Here is a 22,565-nt window from a genome sequence, read left to right as displayed (position 1 = left end):
GGGGTGAATGTTCTTTTAAACACTTTTTTCATTTCATTATAAATCATTTCCCAATAATCCTTAACTATTCTGCATGACCACCACATATGATAAAATGTTCCTTCTACTTGTGTTTTTGTGTGTGTGATATAATACTTTTTATTATATGTTGTTATAGGCCCACAGCATTTAGGCTGCTTGTCTTGCCTGTGAACCACATTGAGCACAAATGTATTTGTGGGGAATGTGGTAAATAAATAGATTGACAATGACAATTTTTACATGAATCTGTACCTTAGATAACTTCAGGAACACATTGGCACACCAAGAGAAGTAGGATCAAATCCTTTTGCACTCTATGTTTGGCTACACCATCATCATCATATTGGGTGAATTTCTACCTTTAGGCATGTAAGTGCTAAACAAACAAACAAACAAACAAACAAACAAACAAGAGTTCCCTATCTTTCCTCTTAATTGTTCACTGAAATCACTACTTGAGAGATGACAGATCATGTGGAAGTCTTTGTACACAGTGGCAGATGTTGTGGAAGTGATTATGATGTGATCAACACATAACGGTAAATTTGGTGGTGGTAGTAGGAGCTGGTTAAGCTCTTCTAAAGGAACTGAAGTGGTAACAAAAGATGCTACACATTTGTGGAGGTGATCAGTCAATGTTTATCTTGCAAGGCTCCGGTTTACAGTTGCTCAGAGGCACAGATAAAGCTGAGTACACAATGTGTGTGTAGCAATTGGGAGACTGCCTCTAGCCAGCTTTTCTCCTGGCATTGGAGAAATCCAGGCTAATCAAGCAGCTGCATAATCAGCATTTCACAGTAATCCAGGCATACGGTCCAGCAACTGTGAAGTTCAGTGATATCCTAGGTTTTAAACTCCTATCTAAGTTAATGAACCTTTGTTGTCTGGAAAAACCAAGGTCCGCCAATCTGTCTATGTAGCCAGCTGTGACTGGAAATTCCTTATGCAAATATGCCTTGGGGAAGACCTGTGAACTACGTGTAGATATGGACATGTCCCTATTACCGGCAAGCTTTTACATCCTATCTAGGTACATAATACCTCCGGGAATGTCGCAGGCTGTGTAAGCTCTTGTATGTTTTAAAAGTGGGAGTGGGGGAGGAAACTCCCAAGAACACTGGATTCAAAAATTAAAATCAATATGAGAGCCTAATGCATCATGACTTCCACATTATGGTTCCCCCTTCTTAGGCAGGCCTGCCTAAATGCCAATCTGCAGACTTGGGACCTTGCTTTGCAAGCTTGTGAATGACCTGATTATTTTATTAGTAGTGTGCCTGTTGAGAACCCTTGCTTTTCCTCTGTAATTTTGGGGATGGATGTATTTATGCTTTTGCAGCTTTAAAAAAATTATATTCTGATCTTCTGAGAAATCCAGAGGTTTGAGAGATTTTACTAAGGGGCTCCTCAGTGAGAAAATCAATACTGGCAGACAAGCTTCCCTGAAACACACCACTACTATTGTAACCTTCTTCATTCTGCAGCCTTCCTGGGTGCTTGCACTTCCTGAAAACCCCAAAACATTGGGCTGGGCTTTCCAGCAAGCATGAGAAGCCAAGGAGGCTGCCTACCATGTTCCTGGAAAAGTTTTTTGGTTTTTTTAAGGCAAAAGGAAGGACGTCCCTTAACACATTGATACCAGGGGTTTGGTACCCAAATTCCCCAACCAAATAAAATCTCAGGGCAGGGAAAGATACCATGAAGTAACTCTACCTGAGGGCCTTTTTCAGATCAGGATGTGCAAACAGCCAGGGAAGCCACAGAGTGCTGGAGACTCTGTTTAAACATTGTTTGAAAAAAACACCCATATAGCCCTCAGCCACTTCACAACCATAAGATAAGCTCAACATTGCACTCACTGAAATCCTAAAGAAATTCTAAAGCATAAACCCCTTTTGCAGGGGAAGAAAACTTTTAATAAATTGGAGGGCAAGTTTTGGCACAGCACTGGTTGATAACAGGAGGTGTACAGATGGTGCTGCTGCTGCTGCTGCTGCTTCTGCTGCTGGTGTGTGTGTGTGTGTGTGTCAAAATTGGGTTTGGTTCATTCTAACGATCTCTTCTAGGCTCCTGGAGCTACTTCTGGCATCAACAGCTTTCCCATTCACAACAGGTTAATGTGGGCAGCAGCCATGACCAAGATATCCTAGTATGTATCTAAGAGCTCACATGGGTCTCAGGCATATTTCAGCCTGAAATATTATATGTGTTACCAATTCAGAATTCAGAATTCAAGGAAGTGTCCAATCCTGGCTGTTTGATCTAGATTACAGGTAATCTCAGCAATTTAGGTTATCACGAGTGGCAACTAAGTAACTATAGAACTTGGATCTGTTTCTTATAAAGATTGTATCAGGTCTTCCATTAGAGCCTAACTGCTTCAATCTGTTCTTCTGTACTACTTACACTATTGCTCATATGTTGCAATTGCTTCAAATTTCATATATTGGACTTGATGATAGATTTAAAAGCAAAGGACTGCTATTGGGTTAATGGGCAAAAAAACAGTGAGCATTTTCAGGTTTCTGAAACCCTTCTAAAATTTTATATAGAAATGTTCATGGTATAAACAGATCCTGGATTCCTTCCCGCCCTTCTAACTTATGGCTCCATTTGGATAAATAAATAGTTCATTATTGGGACAGGACAAAAATTGGAGTTTATTACTCTACATAAAGTCCATCCTCTATGTGAACTTTAGTAGGTATTTAATTTATACTTGACACACATTAGGTTTCCCCTCTAATGAACACTCACATTCCCTCACATGAATGTTACTTACTAGCCAGTAAGTCAGTGGTTAAAACAAATGTACAAAAAACAGCAAGTCCACCTTTACAGGAATACCTGTGATTACAGCAATAATCTGTTACTGTATAAATGAACATTATTGAATCAGGAACAATGTGGGGGAGATATCAAATGTAGAACAGCTATTTTCTTACTGGCATATTCTTAACTGTACTCCTTAGGAAAAAGAATGAAGCATATATAAAGAGCTAAGTACAAATCACTGACACCAACATTTCACCAATTTAAAGTATAGTCATTATTTCTAAATTTGCATATATACAAATTATATGCAAATGTACAAAAACCTTTGTCTTCCTTTTTGGTGATGTGTAAGTGTCCACCTTACATAATTGGTTGAAGTTTCACCACTGGAATCTCATGTTGAAATGTAATATCCAACAGAACTTGTAGAAAGTGAGAACCTCCCAATCCAAGCTAAAAACCCCCAATTTTGAACAAGATCTGGAAATTTCCATTGTCCACAAGGCAGTACTCAGATTGTTGACTGGAGCTGGCTATCAAGAACATGTGACCCTGTTGTTACTATAGCTACAATGGCTTTCAATTTGTTTGCAGACCCAACTCAAATGTCGAGTGTGACTTTTAAAGCTCTACATGACTGGAGACTAGGATATTTAAATGGCTGGTTTCTTTCATATGAAGCTACCCATCTATTAAGATCTTCTAATACAGAGCCCCTCCTTTGCACTCCACCAATATTTGGTGTATAGTGGGTTGGAATATCAGACAGGGTCTTTTCTGTGGTGGTGACACCTTGGTTCTGGAGCTCCCTATCTAGGCTGATCTGCCTTACTTTCTCTTTGATGCTGTTCCAGCACTTTGTGAAGAAACTCTCTTTTTAGAGAGCATAGTGGAGCTATGTGCCAGTGGAGCAAAATATTTTGTTTTAAGATATTTTATCTGCCTTTTAACAACTATTGTTACTTATTTGATCTCTTTTGTTGTATCTTGTGAGCACTGAGTATTTGATTGGAAAGGTAGTATTAGCGGTTATTGTTTGGAAAGGAATGAGAATTAGTTGAGTCAAAGCAAATTGGAGTTTGCGTGTGCGCACTGGGGTCCTTGATTTAGGATTAGAGACCATGCTATGTGCTTCTTGAAATGTATTTATTTCTATTGTGTACTCTTTCATAGGTTTGAAAATAAAGCAAATATTTCAAAGGCAACATAACTCTTCTGTGCTTTCTCATCTGAAAGAACCAAAGCCTCAAACCTTTTTGTTCCTCATGAAAGTTGGAGAGCTTAACCACATAACCATAAAGATAAATGACAGGCCAGATGTTAAATAGAAGTTGAGAAGTATTAAGTTGTACTGGATGCAACCTGCCTTCCTATTGTGACATTATCCATTATATCCTATGAAACTACTCTGTCATAGGTGAACAAGTAGGGGTGTGTTTCTGAATGATTTATGAAATCAAATAACAGCTCATATATCTATCTTCCTCAGAAGTGAGCGGATCACAGTTTTTGCCAGATACACCTTAGGAAACCAAATTTAAACATCCCTCAGAACAGTCTATCTTAGTCACTCACTCAGTCACAAAGTACAATCTTATCCATGCTACCCAACAATGACATTTCTATTGTATGTACATAGCTGAAATTATCCTGTCGCCAAGAGATCAACACTGAGTTGCCTTATCTTGAGGCAGCCTCAGGCTACTAGAAGTGGGTATTTCTCAGAATAATTTTTACATGTTTGTTGAAATCCTTATCCTGTGACTTCCCATCCCTTCCAGTGTTAGTTTGCCCTTGTCTTTTTAAAACAAGCACAATTCTTTCTAGGGCTCCCCTCCACCTAGGGTTAAATAACCACTGGACAATATATATAACCAATCTAGTTCTGTCTTTGGAAAATAGCATACAACTTTTGGACAGTTTCATGTAACCAATAAAGAGGGGAAGCAGCATAATCACAGCAGCCTCCACCTCAAACTTTCATGCATTTGCCATCTCATCTGCACAGACCCTTAGCACATACAAGTTGCTTGTTGAAAGTTTATTGTAATTGGCACTTGGAGCATTGTCTAAATTCCTGTGATGCCATTGACATTCGTATGAAAAGGACGTCAAAACTCAATACACTGAAATTACATTTTCTTCTCCAGATAATAGCTGAACTGCTTCCACAGAAGACTGGAGGTGTAAATGAGCGTTCTGGCTTGGCTTTATGAAATAAACTCATATCCATGGATGAGCCTCTTTGATACATGGAATGTTCATGAACATTTTAATTGTTCATAAGTAATCTGTAAGGATAAAGGATTTAAGATGAGAAACAGCTGTGTGCTATTAGTAGGAAGGGATGCAGAGAGGTGAAGAGGTCAGAATTAAGATAAATAAACCTGATCGTGGTTTTTATAGGCACCCATTTGTATAATTATAATTGGAAATAAGATTTTTTTCTGTCTATAGTCCTATAATTTTAAACCACCCCAGTCTGCCCTCAGTGAACAGAATGAATAATTGCTTTTCATTTTCCTTCTGACATCATTTTACATATATAAAAACATATTTTTACTCTAGGCAGAGTTCCAAATTTTGGAATTTCTCAATCATTCTTCATTTTGGTGATTTTAAAAAAACCTCTATTACCCCTAGAGTTCTCTTCTAAATCATTTGTGCCTTACTATTACTCCAAATAAGCAGGGCATTTTTTTCAGCCAGAACACATTGGAACTCTCTGGTGGGCGCCATTGCCATTCTAAGAGAAAGAGGGAGGTGAATTCCAGCACCTCTTTTTCTAGAAAAATAGTACTGCAAATAAAGTATGTGAAAGATAAGCCAAAACGATCTCAAATTTATGCAGTTAGATTGAATATTAAGCAAAGGGAGGAGAGAAGTTAATGTTGATGGCATATATAAAGTTAACTTTTTACACACTTTTTCTTAAACCCAACTTCATATTGTTGACATGCCATTGTTAACTAATGAAGTGTCACAAGGCATAATTAGGGTGTTGTTATATTCTATTTTTAATGTATAAATAATGTATACATGTATAATGTATAAATATTCATAAGTTTAAGAAGGCCAATTAAGAAAGTCTCATAAGTTATAGATTCAAGAGTGGAATACTTTGATTTGCTGACTGCCCATGCATTACTTTCAAGGGTGTTTTTTTAGCATTTAGAATGCAACTTGAATTGCTATACTAAACAAACTACGTCCAATTCCTCTTTAATTCATGGCAAAATCCCTAACCTATGGCTTTGTAGCTACTTTGTGAAACCAGATCCAAAAAGATACTTGTATACAGTATAATGCTCACTGTAGACTTTTGGTTACTCTGTGTCTAAAATTATTCTTGGTACTGAATAAAGTATTCCATGCTTTTTTGTCCTCTTAACACTAGAAATTGGATCTGGCAAGGTTTTAAAGGTGAACTTACCTAAATTGCACTTTCTTAAACAATATGAGGACCAAGAAACAGCCATTCTTCAAAATTCACACTTCTCTAAATTTTGCAGTGTAGTTCTCTAACCAAGTAATATGTGAAAGTGCAAAAAGTAGGGTAAAGTGTGCATTAAAATGTATATGCTAGTGAAAATAACACTAAATGCATTATATCAGGGGAAATTGCTCTGCAAAAATGTCCATATTGAGCAAAATTGCCTACAAAGTCAGAGAAAATCACAAAAAATCAGATGAATGTTCATGAGCACTTTCCCCCAGAAAATTCACAAATTTGTGGAATTGCGGAAGAGCTGAAGACTAGGGAAATGAGGAACTGAGAGAACCCAAAATGGATGGATTCACTTGTCCCTGCTTAACACCAACAAGTTCTTCCTGAATCTCCATCCATACTTTCCTTTTTGAAATGACCTAGCTTTCTCGTGGCAGGAATATGAGGCAGCCAGGTTTAAACCTATACTTAAAATTCATGTTGAAATCAATTGGATTGAACCATGTTTAACAGTGACTGAATTCCACCACCATTTTTGGTGCATTTGTAGGCCAGGCCAATTAAAGCAATTGTTGCTAAGGTCGCACCAGTCCTATGGTCAGAAACAACTATAGCTGCACTTTCAATAAAAATGTCATTAGTTTTGGAAACAAACAAAAGTCTTGATAACACTTTAGAGCTTCAATCCACAGTAATTTGGCACAGGGCTTTCAGTGTGGCCACCCCTGTTTTGCGAAACAACATCCCTGTTGTGATATGGCTGGTGTCTACCACCTGTACTTTCCAGAAACAGTTACTATTATTAGTAACTATTACAGTTACTGCTGAAGACTTCTTTATTTCAAGAAGTTTTTCCTGCCGGATTCCAGCCTTGGATTCATTTTCTTTTGTTTTTAGCCTTTCTTCAGTTCTTGGTTTTGTTTTTAAAACTGCTTTTAACTGTTTTCATGGTATGCTTTTAAATCACCCTGAGTTGCATATAAAAGATGATTCATAAATTAATAAATAAGGACAATGGTGATAATAATTTACAGCCAGAACATTTCCCCCTTCAGTATATCCAGCTCTTAGTAGAATTTAGAAAATATCTAATGAGTCATAAGAGGCTATCTATCTGCCTATAATACAGCAGTCGTGATGTATGGGGAACACATCTGGATGACCCCAGCAGTGTAACTTAAGGAAAAGGGATTTTCCTTAAGCTGTGCACTGGATACTATATGAGCCCTGCAACATTTTGTGAAGAGAGATGATGGATAGCTGTAGCAGTGACTGGACCTATCTGACAGCACCCTTACATAGCTACTGACTGTGTTGCATTGTCATAGGAGTGGACATTAAAATACACTTAACCATCAGAGGAAGCAGGTTGAAAAGGTAGGATATCATTATTTCAAATATTTCTCCTTGCAGTTGTGCAGTTTCACTGTTTCTAAAGGACTGCTAAATATACTTGATCAGTTCATTTTGTAAGAAATGTGTTGTTGTTGTCATTTATATCCCACCCTTCCTCCCAAAGGTGCCGTATGCTCCAATACCCTCCAACATATTGAGTGCCCAAACTGGGACTTGCGTCTTTCCATCCATGCTCTCGCGTGAGTCGCACAAAATCATGGAGCCCCAAAGACATGCTTTCTTGGGGCCAATGCTCTCACGTCACCCAAAAATGTGCATTTTGGGCAGTCACACAAGATTGCAGCTCCCAAAAAGCATTTTTTGGACAGTGAGATTTCATGCAGAAATCACAGTGCCCCAAATGGCTGCTCTGCTCTTGCAGGAAAATTTTTCCATTTTTTCTGGGGTACTTGTGGGGCATGCTATGTTTCGCTAGCACACTTGGATACTTGGACTGTATGTTGGGAAGAATGATTATAAATGTAATTTAGCATGCATTTCAACAGGAAAGCTAAGTCTTGCCCTTTGTGGAAAAAGTGCTTTTCAACTAATAATTTCATCATTTATAGCCTTTGGTTAAGGTGTAGGGAGATGGTGTTTAACATCTGAGCCATCATTCCATATATACTTTGGATCATCCTCTTAAGAATACCAGCACATCCTACAATATACATAGTTCCCAGGTGGCCTGTACATTGGCAGTTTATAGGCAAAGCTTACTTAACTACAGCAGTAGAATGGAATCATTTGCCTTTAGGTGATTCTCTAGGCCAGTGTTTCCCAACCTTTTTTGGGCAAAGGCACACTTGTTTCATGAAAAAAATCTCGAGGCACTCCACCATTACAGCCCCGTGACGTCAGCGCGCAGCGTCACGCCAGGAGGGACGCACGAAAGTGTAAGTTTCAATTTTTCCCCCTCCCCCTTGCCTTCCTTCTGTGCCAACCGCCAAAAAAACCAAGAATCGCGGGACCGCCGGCGGAGGGGGGGAGGGCGAGCGGAGGCAGCGGCGAGCCCCATTCCTCCCCATCCGCCCCATTCCGTACAAGGAGCGCAAACAGGTGTGAGAAGGGGGTCAAACCTGCGGGTCGGCGCCGGGGAACCTCCAAGCTTTGGGGGGGGGGAGGAGGCAGCAAAGCGAGGCAGGAAGGAGAGCGCGGCTTGGCTGGGTGAGCTTTGGCAGGGGCAGGGAATGAGAGCCGCGAGGCGGGCGCTGCGGACGGAGGCGCTGCCCGCCGAGCTCGCAGGCAGCCAGGCAGGCAGACCACGAGAGCCCCGCGCTGGGCAGCCTCTCCTCGCCGCCGCCGCCCCGCCTCTCGCCGCCCGACTCGCCCGCCTCCCTCCAGGCAACATCTCGCGGCACACCAGGCAACGTCTCGCGGCACACTAGTGTGCCGCGGAACACCGGTTGGGAAACACTGCTCTAGGCTTTCCTTAGTTATTACCTCTGTTAAATTGGTGAACTCTGTAGGCGGCAGCAGTCTCGGTCTTGCTGTAGCGGGAGCCAAGAAGACAGATGTTCTTGACTTTGTCTACTATTTAATTCATCAGGGGTGATCTAAGCATTTTCTTACTCTGGAGTGTCAAACCATTTGTTCTTATTTCATACAAGAATGTTAAGGTCTTTATACACAGCCATATAACAAAGGTGTAACAAAGGTGTTATAGTGTCAACAAAATGAATGATGCAATGATGGTGGGGCTGCTTGATCTCTTAGCAAGGTTCCTTGCCTTGCATTAATATGCTTAAACCAGTTTAAAAATTGTTGAAAACTCTAATTGTATGCTAGGGGTCAGCAAACATTTTCAGCAGGGTGCCGGTCCACTGTCCCTCAGACCTTGTGGGGGGCCGGACTATATTTTGAAAAAATAATAATGAAGGAATTCCTATGCCCCACAAATAACCCAGAGATGCATTTTAAATAAAAGGGCACATTCTACTCATGTAAAAACATGCTGATTCCCGGACTGTCCACAGGCTGGATTTAGAAGGCGATTGGGCTGGATCCAGCCCCCAGGCCCTAGCTTGCCTACCCATGTTGCATGCTGTAGATCTCCACCTGGTAAGTTTAGTTTACTAAATTTGTTAACCCCTTGCCACAACTGACAGACATCCTAAAGTGACTTACAGAACAAAAAAGGAATAAATTACAGAAAATACACTCTAACTAGACTGTGACTACAGCACTATGACCCAGAACAAATATTATGTGGTATTTATCCCCAAAATATTCCAGAATCATTTTTTTTAAGTCCTCCACCACACATCCAGCACAGGAATGGACACCTAACAGCCACCCAAAGACAGACTGATAGTGCTTTCTATTTGCCAGAGAAAGCAAAGCAAATATCCAATCATAGGTCAGCACCAATTGGGCAGCAGCCAAAAGTGTCACCACCAACCGGACCTCTCCTTCTGACTGTAGGGTCCAAAATGGTTTTAAATACTTGGGTCCCAAGCCACTTTGGGCCTTGTAAACTCATACTAGCACCTTGAATTGGGCACAGTAGCTCTCTGCCAACCAATGCAGCACTTTTAGGACTGGTGGTCCATGTTCCCATATGACTCCCCACTTAGCCAGGCTAGAAGCTGCATTCTACACTAGCTGCAGCCTTTGGTTTTTCTTCAAGGGCAGCTCCTGCTGAGCATCTGGGAGAAGTTTCAGCTGCAATACCACTGAATTATCAGTTTTCTCATCATTGTTTTTACTTATTTAAACCTTTTGTTTATTTTAAAGTCTTGGTTTTTTAAAAAATCTCCCTTTCTAAACAGTGTGATTTCCGCAATACTTGTGGTTTAAACGTTATTTTTTCACCCAAAATTCTTGGAATAAATGTTTAAAAATTAAACATTATTTTCAACCACACCGTTCTAGTTATGGCTTGATGTTTCTAAAGCAATTTGGAGGCAGAAAGAAATATGAAATAACCGGCTATTGGCTTTGTTCTTAGGCATTTCTCTTTTCTGGTTGGAAATAAGTACTTTATATGTGTTATATCTCTGTAACTGAGACTAAATACAGCTTTTAAAAAGAAGCACTGGTAGATCTTGATCCGAAAGATGAGAATATAGTTATTTGTATCATGTCTGGGGTTGGTACAATTTCAGGAAATTACCTTTCCCGAGATGTAGTCTGTTTTGTCAGCTTTTTCTTTCAATCTCAATCGAACATGTTTAATGTAGCATTCCTGTTAATGGCTCTTCAATGGGGCTAGCCTGGCTTCTATCCAAGTACTTCAGTTTAGCTGATGTATGGAACCTGGCCAACTTATTTTAAACAAAATCTTTGTCTGGCTTGCCGTCAGCCTTATTATAAACAATTGTGCCTATGTTACAAAGGCAGTGCAACATCATGTTTTGTAAAGTAGTGCTTGCATAGCTATTTCGCCTAAGTATTTAAGTTTTAGTGGCCTGTATCTTAGAACTGGGGAGTTCTTGCTTCGTAGCTCAGCCTACTTACGGCTTATTGTGGTGCATTCATGCTGAGAGTTGATTCTGTAGAGAAAAGGGCTACCAGAATGATAAAGGGGATGGAGCAATTCACATATAAGGCAAAGTTCCAGCATTTGGGACTTTTTTAGTTTGGAGCAATGGCAAGTAAGAAATGACATGGTAGAAATTTACAAAAATTATTCATCGCATAGAGATATTGGATAGACCTTGAGGATATCCAATAAAATTGAATGCTGGAAGATTCAGGACAGATAAAAGAAAATACTTGATAGTTAAGCTATGGAACTCATTTCCACATGAGACCATGATGGTCACCTATTTGGATGGCTTTAGAAGATGATTAGACAGATTCCTGGAGGACAAGGCTATCAATGGCTACTAACTACGGTGGTTGTGTTCTACATCCATCGGCAGAGGCAGTTGCTGGGAATTGCAGGTAGGCAGAATGCTGCTATGCTCATGTCCAGCTTGCAGGGTTCCCACGGACGTCTGGTTGTCTGCTGTGAGTTGCTCAACTCGAGGAGCCATTGGCCTGACTCAGGAGGTCTCTTCCTCCTGAGAGTAGTAGTTCATAAGTTACAGTGGTTAAGCTCGTAACTGAAGATGAGATCTCCTCTGATCTGCTGTTGCTCTGTGGTTCCAGTCTGCATTGCCCTTTGCATTTTTTACACTCTCCAGAATTCCTCATATAATTTCAGATTTGGCACAAGTGCTGCTCACAACACTTTGCTCTACGTGTTCTATGCAAAATTTGGAAATCAAATCCAGAAGAATTGCAGATTTTGAACACACAATGCCAAATCCAGAAAGGAGGAAAGACAGGAAAGGTGTTTGTTTTTTAAAAAATCAAAATCCAGGGGATAAACTTGAGATAGTGATGCTTCCCAAAGTTGGTCCAATAATGACGGTGACCTACCTTGCAAGTTGTTGCAAGGATATATGAGGGAACAAAGTAAAACACCGTGGCCACTCAAAAGCATTGCATAAACGCTAGCAATTTTTTAAATTTATATGCTGGCTTTCTGTACGTAGCTGTATATTGTTGTTACTCTGTCCAGGCATGACTTCTCAATTCCCACTCCTCTCTATACAGATTACTGTGGGAATGGATGCAGGTGGTGCTGTGGTCTAAACCATCAGAAGGTAGGCGGTTTGAATCCCTGCGACGGGGTGAGCTCCCGTAGCTCTGTCCCAGCTCCTGCCAATCTAGCAGTTTGAAAGCATGCCAGTGCAAGTAGATAAATAGGTACCGCTGTGGTGGAAAGGTAAACAGCATTTCTGTGTGCTCTGGTTTCCGTCATGGTGTTCCGTTCTCCAGAAGCGGTTTAGTCATGCTGGCCACATGACCCAGAAAGCTGTCTGTGGACAAACAGCAGCTCCCTCGGCCTGAAAGCGAGATGAGCGCCGCAACTCCATAGTCAGCTTTGACTCATAGCTGTCAACTTTCCCCTTCTCTTGCGAGGAATCCTATTTGGAATAAGGGAATTTCCCTTTTAAAAAGGGAAACATTGACAGCTATGCTTTGACTGGACTTAACTGCCCAGGGGTCCTTTACGTTTAACTGTGGGAAGAATTTGTTAATTCAGGATTTAGTTGGTCAAATTTCCTCTTTTATTTGTGTGTGATCCATGCAGCAGGATCTAGGTACCTGGGGATAGTTGAACTTAAGAAACAATTAAGAACACAGGAATCTGCCTTATATGAACACTGACCATTTGTCCACCTCACTCAGTACTGTCTGCACTGACTGGCAGTGGCTCAACAGGATTTCATAAAGGGGTTCCTTCCAGCCCCACCTGGAGTTTCTGGGGACTGAACTTAGGATCTTCTACATGTTGAAGCAGATCCTTTACCACTGAGCTCCAGGCTTCCCCCATTATTCACATTACATGTAAATCTCTTGAAACCAGCAGTTTAGGGTTTAGGACAGCCATGGCCTGACATTGCTACCCGTTACGGTTTGCGTGTTTCCCCCAGACAGTTGTTCTCTTAACATTAATTATTGGAAATGCCTGGTTTGTCTTGTTTGCATCCACAGCGAAAAAACACTCACTGGTTCCTGCAGGTCAAAAGAATTAGGAGCACTGCTAGAATGTGCAGATAATGCTCTGTGAGTCTTTCTGACAGCCTAGATTTTTCACGCTCATTCACAGTAAATATACAGCTCAATGTAACTGACACCAGCATATTAGAGGATTGCCTGGTTTTCCTGTTTAACACCTCTTAACCCTGTCTAAACAAATTATTTACCAAGGGCTTTACTGGCAAACAAGGATTCTTTCCTTCCAAATAAATGCACAAGACCGACTGCAGCTGTTCCATCAGCAATTGCTTGGGAAAGTTAAGTGTGGCAAGTAGGCAGCCGGAGGGGTCTCTGTTTTAGAAGAGACACGCTTTGCTATATTCTGTGACCAATCTGCTGACTGAAAGAAACAGCGACAACCATATCTGAACTAGGAGTCCTAGGAGGACTGTACCATATCATCTTTCAAAAGAATGCTTGCTCATATCAAAACCTTGCAGCCAATGAAGGAGAAGCCTAGCTTTTCTCCTAGATGTCATTTCCCTTTGTGTGTGGATTTTTAAAATTTATTTTTAAATATGAGATGGCATTCAAACATGTGACTTCCACCTGAATTCTTGAGTGGGGGTACACTGCTCCTTCCCCTCCCCGCCCCCCCCCCGCTCTGGAAATGAAATAGATCAGAAAATTCTGTACACTGCAATCTAGAGGCAAATTCCTACAGAGTTATGCATGCTATTCTTTCCTTTGTACAGTAGGCTACATTGCTGACATGCAAAAGCCAAAGGTTTCTACATACCCACTGGTATGTTCAAGAACAAATTTTGGCAGTCAAAAGCATTCAGGGAGGATGCAGAGCAGGGGCAGTAAGGGGGGTGGTCTGAGGAGAGGGCCACTTGGGGGAGAGGCTGTGGCCTAGGGAGAGTCCCACTGATTAGACAGAGAGCCATAGAGAACTGCATTTGGCCCCTATGTCTGAAGTTCCTCACTGCTGTCCTACAGTTTTTCAAGAGTCTCCTGATATGACTAGTGATACATGTTGGCCTTGGATGTTACCCTGATGTGTCTCACACCTTAAGTGAAACTAAAAAGTTCCTGGTTAGGCAGACAGCAGATGTAAAGAGAAAGCTATCTTTATGGTAGCAGAATTGTAGATTAATTTTGGTTGGTGAAGTAGGTAAAAGGGTTAATTGTTCTGAGTAACAGCCAGATTTGATGTTTTCAAAGATGAGGACCAGTCACTACTTATTCATCCCAGAATGCTAGACATAACCTGATACCTGCAAGAACATAGTCAAGACTGGGGGTACCAACTTGGGGGGAGGTAAGCCCCACCCCCCATAATTTATCACATGATGCGGTGCACACACACCATTTGAATGGCAATGCCAACTTGGGGGCCGGCCCCTTCAAGTTTTTTAGGGACCCCTTGTTCCCCCAGTCATTGTCTCCCATAGCAAAGACTAAATCCGTTTGTATCTTTGATTGAGTTTAACAGACCACAAAGCTTAAATGCTCAGCCAAATTGTTCTGCTTTTAAAAAACTGTTTTCTGATTCCCCAACAGTTAGCCTAATGGAGATTTCAGAGAACTCAAAAGCTTACGCACTATTTCGTGACATTTTGGTTGGTTTTGATAAAGGAATTGCTCAACTATGGGTTTTGGAATTTTACTCCAGTTGGATTAAAGGCTTATCCAGGGATTTGTGTGATTTCCCTTGGAATGGGTGATATGGTTCACAAATCATCTAGATTTGTCTTATCAACCTTATTCTTCATCTTCAGATTTCCCTAATACAGGAACATAGAAGGCTGCCAGACTATTGGTCAATCTACCTCAGCAGCAGTAGCTCTCCAGGGTTCTGCTCTGGTCTTGTTGACATGACTAATGTATACACGTGGTTATAGACAGTTTTGGTATATAGCAGCCTTCCCATATGTTAGCTCACCAGAGTGCTTCACCACCACAAGAAAAAGTGAAGCAACAGTTTTAGGACTTCGGGTCTCTTACACAAGGTGAACCTGTCTACTTTCCAGTAGAAGCTGTACAGTAAACTAAATTTGGCTTAATTAAATCGCATTTCTATGGAGTTCAGCATAAGTGAAATTGAGAGTTTAATGTATAGAATAAAAGCATTTTGGGTTGCATCCATCCGAATCATTGCACACATGGAACAATTTCCACAAGTGCAACAGAATGGCCCGCCCATCCTTCTCACTCCCTGCACACACGCTCCAAATCTGCATTTGGCGTTTACCCAAAACTCTGGAGAAAATTTGTTGGTAGTGCAGGAAGAAACAAGGGACAGGAAGTCCCAGGGCACTTGCGGAAGCTGTTTTGCCTGCATGATGAAGTTAGATACAGTGGTACCTCTGGTTACAAACTTAATTCGTTCTGGAGGTCCGTACTTAACCCAAAACCATTCTTAACATGAGGTGCGCTTTCGCTAATGGGGCCTCCCGCTGCCGCTGCGCGACTTCCGCTTGCATCCCGGGGCAAAGTTTGCAACCAGGAGCATCTACTTCCAGATTAGCGGAGCTCGTTACCCAAAGCATTCATAAGAAGGATGGTACGTAACCCGAGGTTCCACTGTACAACCCATTCTACCTAACATTTTCAAAAACAATACGTGAAGCAAGTTGACCTAAAAGAAAAGAAAACAGTAGGCTGCATACAATCTACTGGACTCATACTGGGAAGCTGATCTGTGTGGCAAGAGTGTTGTTCTATCTAGTGACATTAACACCCAAACAGGAAGTGGACAATGGAGTATTCACTGGCCTTGGTGTGTGGGTGTGGTTGTGGGTATCTGTGTGGGTGGGCATGCTACTATACTGCAATTGTGTCACAGATGCTGGTCAGAATCCAAAACAGAGTTATGCACATTTATGATAAATGAATCCGATGGGTTTAAGTATTCCTTTTTTTTTTTATAAAATTTTTATTGGTTTTACAACATTTTTAAGAAAAACAAACAAACATTAAAAATGACAAACATACACGTATAGTTTCAAACATATTTTCATAAACCTCTTTTCTTGGACTTCCCCATACCCCCCCTCTCTGCATCCCAATGTCCGTAGTTCAACTAGCAACTCCCAATTGTTACTTTCCAATCTCTATCCTCTTGGTCCTCTTTTATAATCTAACCTTATATCCCTGTACCCCTTTGTTTCTGAAAACCACGGCATTTTAACATTCATTAAGTTTGTAGTAGTCCTTAAGATAACTTTTAAATTTTCTCCATTCTTCTTCTACCGTCTCTTTTCGTTGGTCACGGATTCTGCCTGTCATCTCGGCCAGTGTCATATAGTCCATCACTTTCATCTGCCATTCTTCCAAAGTGGGTAAATCTTGTGTCTTCCAATACTTTGCGATGAGTATTCTTGCTGCTGTTGTGGCATACATGAAAAAAGCTCTATCTTTCTTTGTCACCAATTGGCCGACAATGCCCAAGAGAAAGGCCTCTGGTTTTTTAGAAAAGGTACATTTAAGTACCTTTTTCATTTCATTATAGATCATCTCCCAGAAGGCCTTAATCTTCGGGCATGTCCACCAAAGGTGATAAAAGGTACCTTCAGTCTCTTTACACTTCCAACATTTGTTATCGGGCAAATGATAGATTTTTGCCAGCTTGACTGGGGTCATGTACCACCTGTATACCATTTTCATAATGTTTTCCTTTAAGGCATTACATGCCGTAAATTTTATACCGGTGTTCCATAACCATTCCCAGTCGGCTGACATAATATTGTGTCCGACATCCTGAGCCCACTTAATCATTGCCGATTTAACTGTTTCATCCTGTGTATTCCATTTCAACAACAAGTTGTACATTCTAGATAAATTCTTAGTGTTGGGTTCTAACAGTTCAGTTTCTAATTTTGATTTTTCCACCTGGAAACCGACTTTCCTGTCCTGTTTAAAAAATTCCATTATTTGGCGGTATTGGAACCAATTTTCTACTTTATGCTTCAATTTCTCCTGACTTTGTAGTTTGAACTTATCTCCATCCTGTTCTAAAATTTCCCAATACTTCGGCCATCCGACCTCCATATTGAGTTTCTTCACTGCTTTAGCCTCCACTGGCGACACCCATCTAGGGGTTTTGTTTTCCAATAGATCTTTATATCTTATCCAAACATTAAACAATGCTTTTCTGACAATGTGATTTTTAAAGGCACTGTTAACTTTACCATACCAAAGATATGCATGCCAACCAAAAGTGTTATTGAAACCTTCCAGATCCAAGATGTCCGTGTTCTCGAGGAGCATCCATTCTTTGAGCCAGCAGAAAGCTGCTGCCTCATAGTACAATTTTAGGTCCGGCAGGGCAAAACCCCCTCTTTCCTTAACATCTGTCAATATTTTAAATTTAATTCGGGGCTTTTTGCCCTGCCAGACAAATTTCGAGATATCTTTGTGCCACCTCTTAAAACATTCCATCTTATCAATAATCTGCAAGGTCTGAAACAAAAATAACATTCTAGGCAATACATTCATTTTAATTACTGCAATTCGGCCTAACATTGACAGTTTCAAATTTGACCATATTTCTAAATCTTTTTTAATTTCTGACCAGCATTTTTCATAGTTGTCCTTATACAAATTCTGATTCTTAGATGTTAAATAAACCCCTAGGTATTTAACCTTCTTGACCACAGTCAAACCTGTTTCCTCTTGAAATTTCTCCTTTTCCATATCTGTTAGGTTTTTCCCTAAAACTTTGGTTTTTTGCTTGTTCAACTTAAATCCAGCTACCTGGCCAAACTGTTGTATTATTTCTAAAACTCTTTTCGTACTAGTGTTTGGCTCTTGCAAAGTCAATACTAGGTCATCTGCGAACGCTCTTAACTTATAATGTTTAGCTCCGACCTGCACACCTTTGACCTGCTGGTCATTTCTTATCATATTCAGCAACACCTCCAGAACTGAAATAAAAAGTAATGGGGAAATCGGGCACCCCTGTCGTGTTCCTTTTTCTATCTTAAGTTCCTCAGTCACAACATTGTTTACAATCAGTTTAGCTTTTTGTTCAGAGTATATTGCAGCCATACCATTCTCAAAGCCCTGACCTACCCCCATCCCATGAAGATTCTTCCTCATAAAACTCCAAGAGATATTATCAAAGGCCTTCTCCGCATCCACAAAGATCAATACTGCCTTGGTGTTTATATTCACCTCTAGCTTCTCCAAAATATCTATTACATTCCTTACATTGTCTGCTAGATGTCTTTTAGGGAGAAAGCCTGCTTGGTCTTTATGGATCTTCTCCATCAAAACTCTTTTAAATCTTTTTGCCAAAATGTCTGCAAAAATTTTGTAATCCACATTAAGCAGGGATATTGGGCGGTAGTTCTTGAGTTGGGTCTTTTCAGTCTCTGACTTTGGTATGAGTGAAATATATGCCTCTTTCCACGATTCAGGTGCCTTTTTTCCCTCAAGGATCTCGTTACAAACTTCTCTTAATGGTTGAGTCAACCATTCCTTCAGCGATTTGTAGTATCTGGAAGTCAGTCCATCTGGTCCTGGAGATTTGCCCAGTTGCATATTCTGAATGGCAGCCTCTATCTCTTGTTCTGAGATTCTCTGGTTCAAGTCCATCTTGCTTTGATGAGAGATGTTTTGTAGTCCATATTTTCCGAGGAATTTGTCTATATCTTCTTCATTTTGCGGGCCTTGGGTGTAAAGTTTTTTAAAATAGCTTAAAAAGCAATTTCTAATTTCATTGGGTTTGGATATGTTCTTTCCATCCACCTCTAGGCTTGTAACTGTATTTAGTTTCTGCCTTTTCTTCAATTGCCATGCCAAAAGTTTGCCACATTTATTTGCTGATTCAAAAGTCTTTTGCTTCATTTGCTTTATCTTCCATTCAATCTCTTGGTTCATCAATTCCATATATTGTGTTTGGTATAATTTGATCTCTCTTAAAATGTCCTGAGACTTTGGTTTTGTTCTTAATTTCCTCTCTCCTTCCTTTATCATTTCCAGAATCTTCTCTTTTTTCTCATTTTGTTTTTTCCTCTTTATTGAGTTTTGTTGAATCAAAAATCCTCTCATCACCGCTTTACTTGCGTCCCAGATCACTCTTTTCTCCACGTCGGTCCTCAAATTTATTTCAAAATAGTCTTTTAGGGTCTTTTGGGCCTTCGTGAGAATCTCCTTATCTCGAAAGAGGGTGTCATTCATTCTCCATCTAAATTGACCAGTTATTGTGAGTTTCATCTCCATCTTCACGGCGTTATGGTCGGAGCAAGTTTTTGGGCAGATTTCCACTTTCTTGATCTTCGGAGCCATTCCACTAGTAACCCAGATTTGATCGATTCTGGTCCAGGTCATCATTGCTTGGGAGAAAAAGGTTCCCTCTCTCTCCAGAGGATTCCTTGTTCTCCAAATATCTATCAAGTCCATATTTTCAGTCATTTCGAAAAAAGTCTTAGGGAGTCTCCCTTCCTTGGTGACTGTAAGTCTTTGTGCCTTGTCCATATTAGTGGAGACCACGCCATTCATGTCTCCCATAATTATCATATTGTAGTCCAGATAGTCCATCAAAGTTTCATGAAGTCTCTTAAAGAAGTCGGATTTGCCTTCATTTGGTGCATAAATTCCAACAACTAAGAATTTTTCTCCTTGTACTTGTATCTCCACAGCCAGATATCTCCCTTGTTCATCTTTGAATATCATTTTTGGAGCCCATTTCTCCTTCACATATATTACAACTCCTCTCTTCTTAACTTTGTCTGATGAAATAAATTCTTGTCCTAGCCTTTTATTTGAAAGTAATCTCCTGTGGGCTCTGGTTATGTGAGTTTCTTGTAAGCATATCAAGTCCAATTGTTCTCTATTCAATATATGAAATACTTGTCTTCTCTTCAAAGGCCCATTGAGCCCATTACAATTCCAACTGAGGAATTGCAGAGCCATCTTGTTATTTTTCTAAGGCTCCTCCAACAGCTCCAAGTTGTTGCTCTTCTTCTGATGGTAGTGGTTTTTGTCCAAACGAGAGATTCAGGATATCCAATGCTCTCCTCTGTTCTGCAAGTACGTCTACAGTCCCCTTCTGTAAGTCCTCCTGGTATCTTGCCAAAAATTTGTCTTTATCTTGAATTGTCTTTATTTTCACCTTGTTTCCCTTAAAGTCAAATGACAGCCCTTGTGGGAATTCCCACCTGAAACGAATAGCGTTTTTCTTTAATAAAAGGGCTAAGTCCTTGTAGAAGTTTCTTAAGTCCAGAAAATATTTTGGGATGTCTTTAAAGATCTGTGCAGCTGAGTTTCCAATCTGCAAGGCCTTTTCAAAGTGTAGTCCCAATATTTTGTCTCTTTCCTCCTTGGATCTGAGTGTAATCAAGCAGTCTCTCGGAGTCTTTCTGTTTTGCTTCTTACCCAATCTAAAGGCAGTCGTAATTTTGAATTCGTCTTCCTGGAGTTCCCAACAATCCGCAAACTCCCGTGTCAAGTATTCCACAAGGTTGTCTCCTTCATTCTCCGGGATCAATCTTATTTTTAAATTTCTCTCTTTCCTCTGTAACTCCCACAAGGCCAAGGTTGCATCATGCTCATAGACCTTCTTGGCGATCGGCTCTAATTTCTCCTGTGTCTCTCCCGCAGTAGCTTTGGCGTCTTCCGCAATTTGACGCGTAGTGGCGTTTTCCTCCACCAATTTATTTATAGATTCTGTATTCTGGTTTAATCTTGCTGAAATTTCTGTTAATTTTAGTGTATTCTCTGAAGTCTGTTTTGTCAGAGACTCCAGAGTTTGGTTTATCTTGAGCAAGGCATCTGTCACAGCTTCCATAGAGACGGCTGCTCCTTTGTCTTGTCCTGTTGATGCTGTTGTTCCTGTTGATCCAACTGTTGCGCCTGAGATTGAGCCTCTTTTCTTTGCCTGTAACTGTTGCAGCTGTTGTTGTTGTTGTTGCTTGGTCTTGGCCCTTGTGACTATCTCTTCTTGTGTACCACTCATGTCAAGGTCAGTTCCCACGGGATTTATTCTCCCTTGGAAAATTCCACTATCTTAGGCCGTGCCGAACTTCACTTTGTCCTCTAGAGGGAGCAAATCAAAATGGCCATAGAGCAAAGTTTCCAAGTATAGAGACAAAGGAGACTGTCCCAAATGTCCAAAATATAAAAAGGGAGATTAACACAGTCAAAAGTCTAAAAGCTTGTTACTTCAAATTGCCACAGTTGCCCTATTTATGCTACTTCTTGTTGTATTGTACAGTAGCCAGGCACTGTGGAAACTTTGTATCAAAGTATCACTTCACAGGAAAAAGTCAGTTCAGTGTACTAAGAAGGCAGACCGTTTCATGCTTTCAAATAAGTGAGACAGCAGAGGTTTTTTACTTCCAACAAATCTTGCAGTTATTGCTCAAATTCACCTCCCCTCTGCCCTGCTAGCTAGAGGGGAGATCAAAGGGTCTGAATGTCCGGTTAAGCTGATCAAAGAGCAGGTTTAAACGGATGCAGGTTTAGAGCTCCGTTGCTTTCACTTTCATGCAGTCGGGGGGAGGCAGACTTCCTTTGTTTAGATCTCCCCCGTTTTTAGCCCAATTTTTAAAATTTGAAAAGTCCCGATTATATTTCAGTTCTTACTCACGGGGATTCAGTCCAGATTTTCTTTTCAGGAAGGAATCGGCGCTCTCCGCTTATGGCGACGCGGCTTCACTTCGCAGGCTGGGTAGCGACTCTCAGCACCGCGCTCACTCCCGATGTCGATCCGTAGCCTTTAAAAAGGCTCTTTCACGGTACCGGGGGGCGCAAAGGTGCCCACCGAGTCTCCTTGTTCTCAGGCTTCAGCGCCTGGGATTTTAGGGGTCCCCCGCTTGCCGTAGCGGGTAAGACCCGAACTTGCGAAGCAGTCCTTCTCCGGAGCTCGGAGCTAGGACCGCCATTAAGCGCTGGCACCGACCGGAAGTCTCCGGGTTTAAGTATTCCTGACTGAATTGGACCGTAGCCTCTGGGCCTCCTATGAAATGTACCCCGTTAATCTATTTCAACTGGCAGAGATCAGTATGGATATTGGCCCAGTTCCTATGCGACCGACATGTGGCAATTGTGCTGACTCAGTCTGCTGTGCACCCACAAATTCTTCTGTGGATGTGACCTAGAACATCACATACCATGACATTCTTTGCTGACTGAGCCCGTCCCGATCATAAGGCTCAGAAATGTCCCATGCATATACCAAGTAGACCTCCTAGCTGACAATTTGCATGGAAATCCTTTTGAAATGGTGACATACATTGCATCATTTAAAGTACAAATTTTAGATTTTTATTTAAACTTTGTAGAAGGCTAACTCAGAAAGACACCAAATGATTGGGCAGAAACTGCAGCGCTCACTGCATAACAAATGACACAAGAGGCTACACTGTTTGCTTGGCTGGAGTTGCTCGGCCTTTCATGTGCTTTGCATGTGTTCCGTGTCTCTTTGCAGCTGAAGTAAAAG

Source organism: Podarcis liolepis (genome assembly GCF_965112155.1).
Source record: "Podarcis liolepis genome assembly, chromosome: 3".
Lineage (NCBI taxonomy): Eukaryota > Metazoa > Chordata > Lepidosauria > Squamata > Lacertidae > Podarcis > Podarcis liolepis.
Note: the sequence above shows the minus strand (reverse complement) of the source record.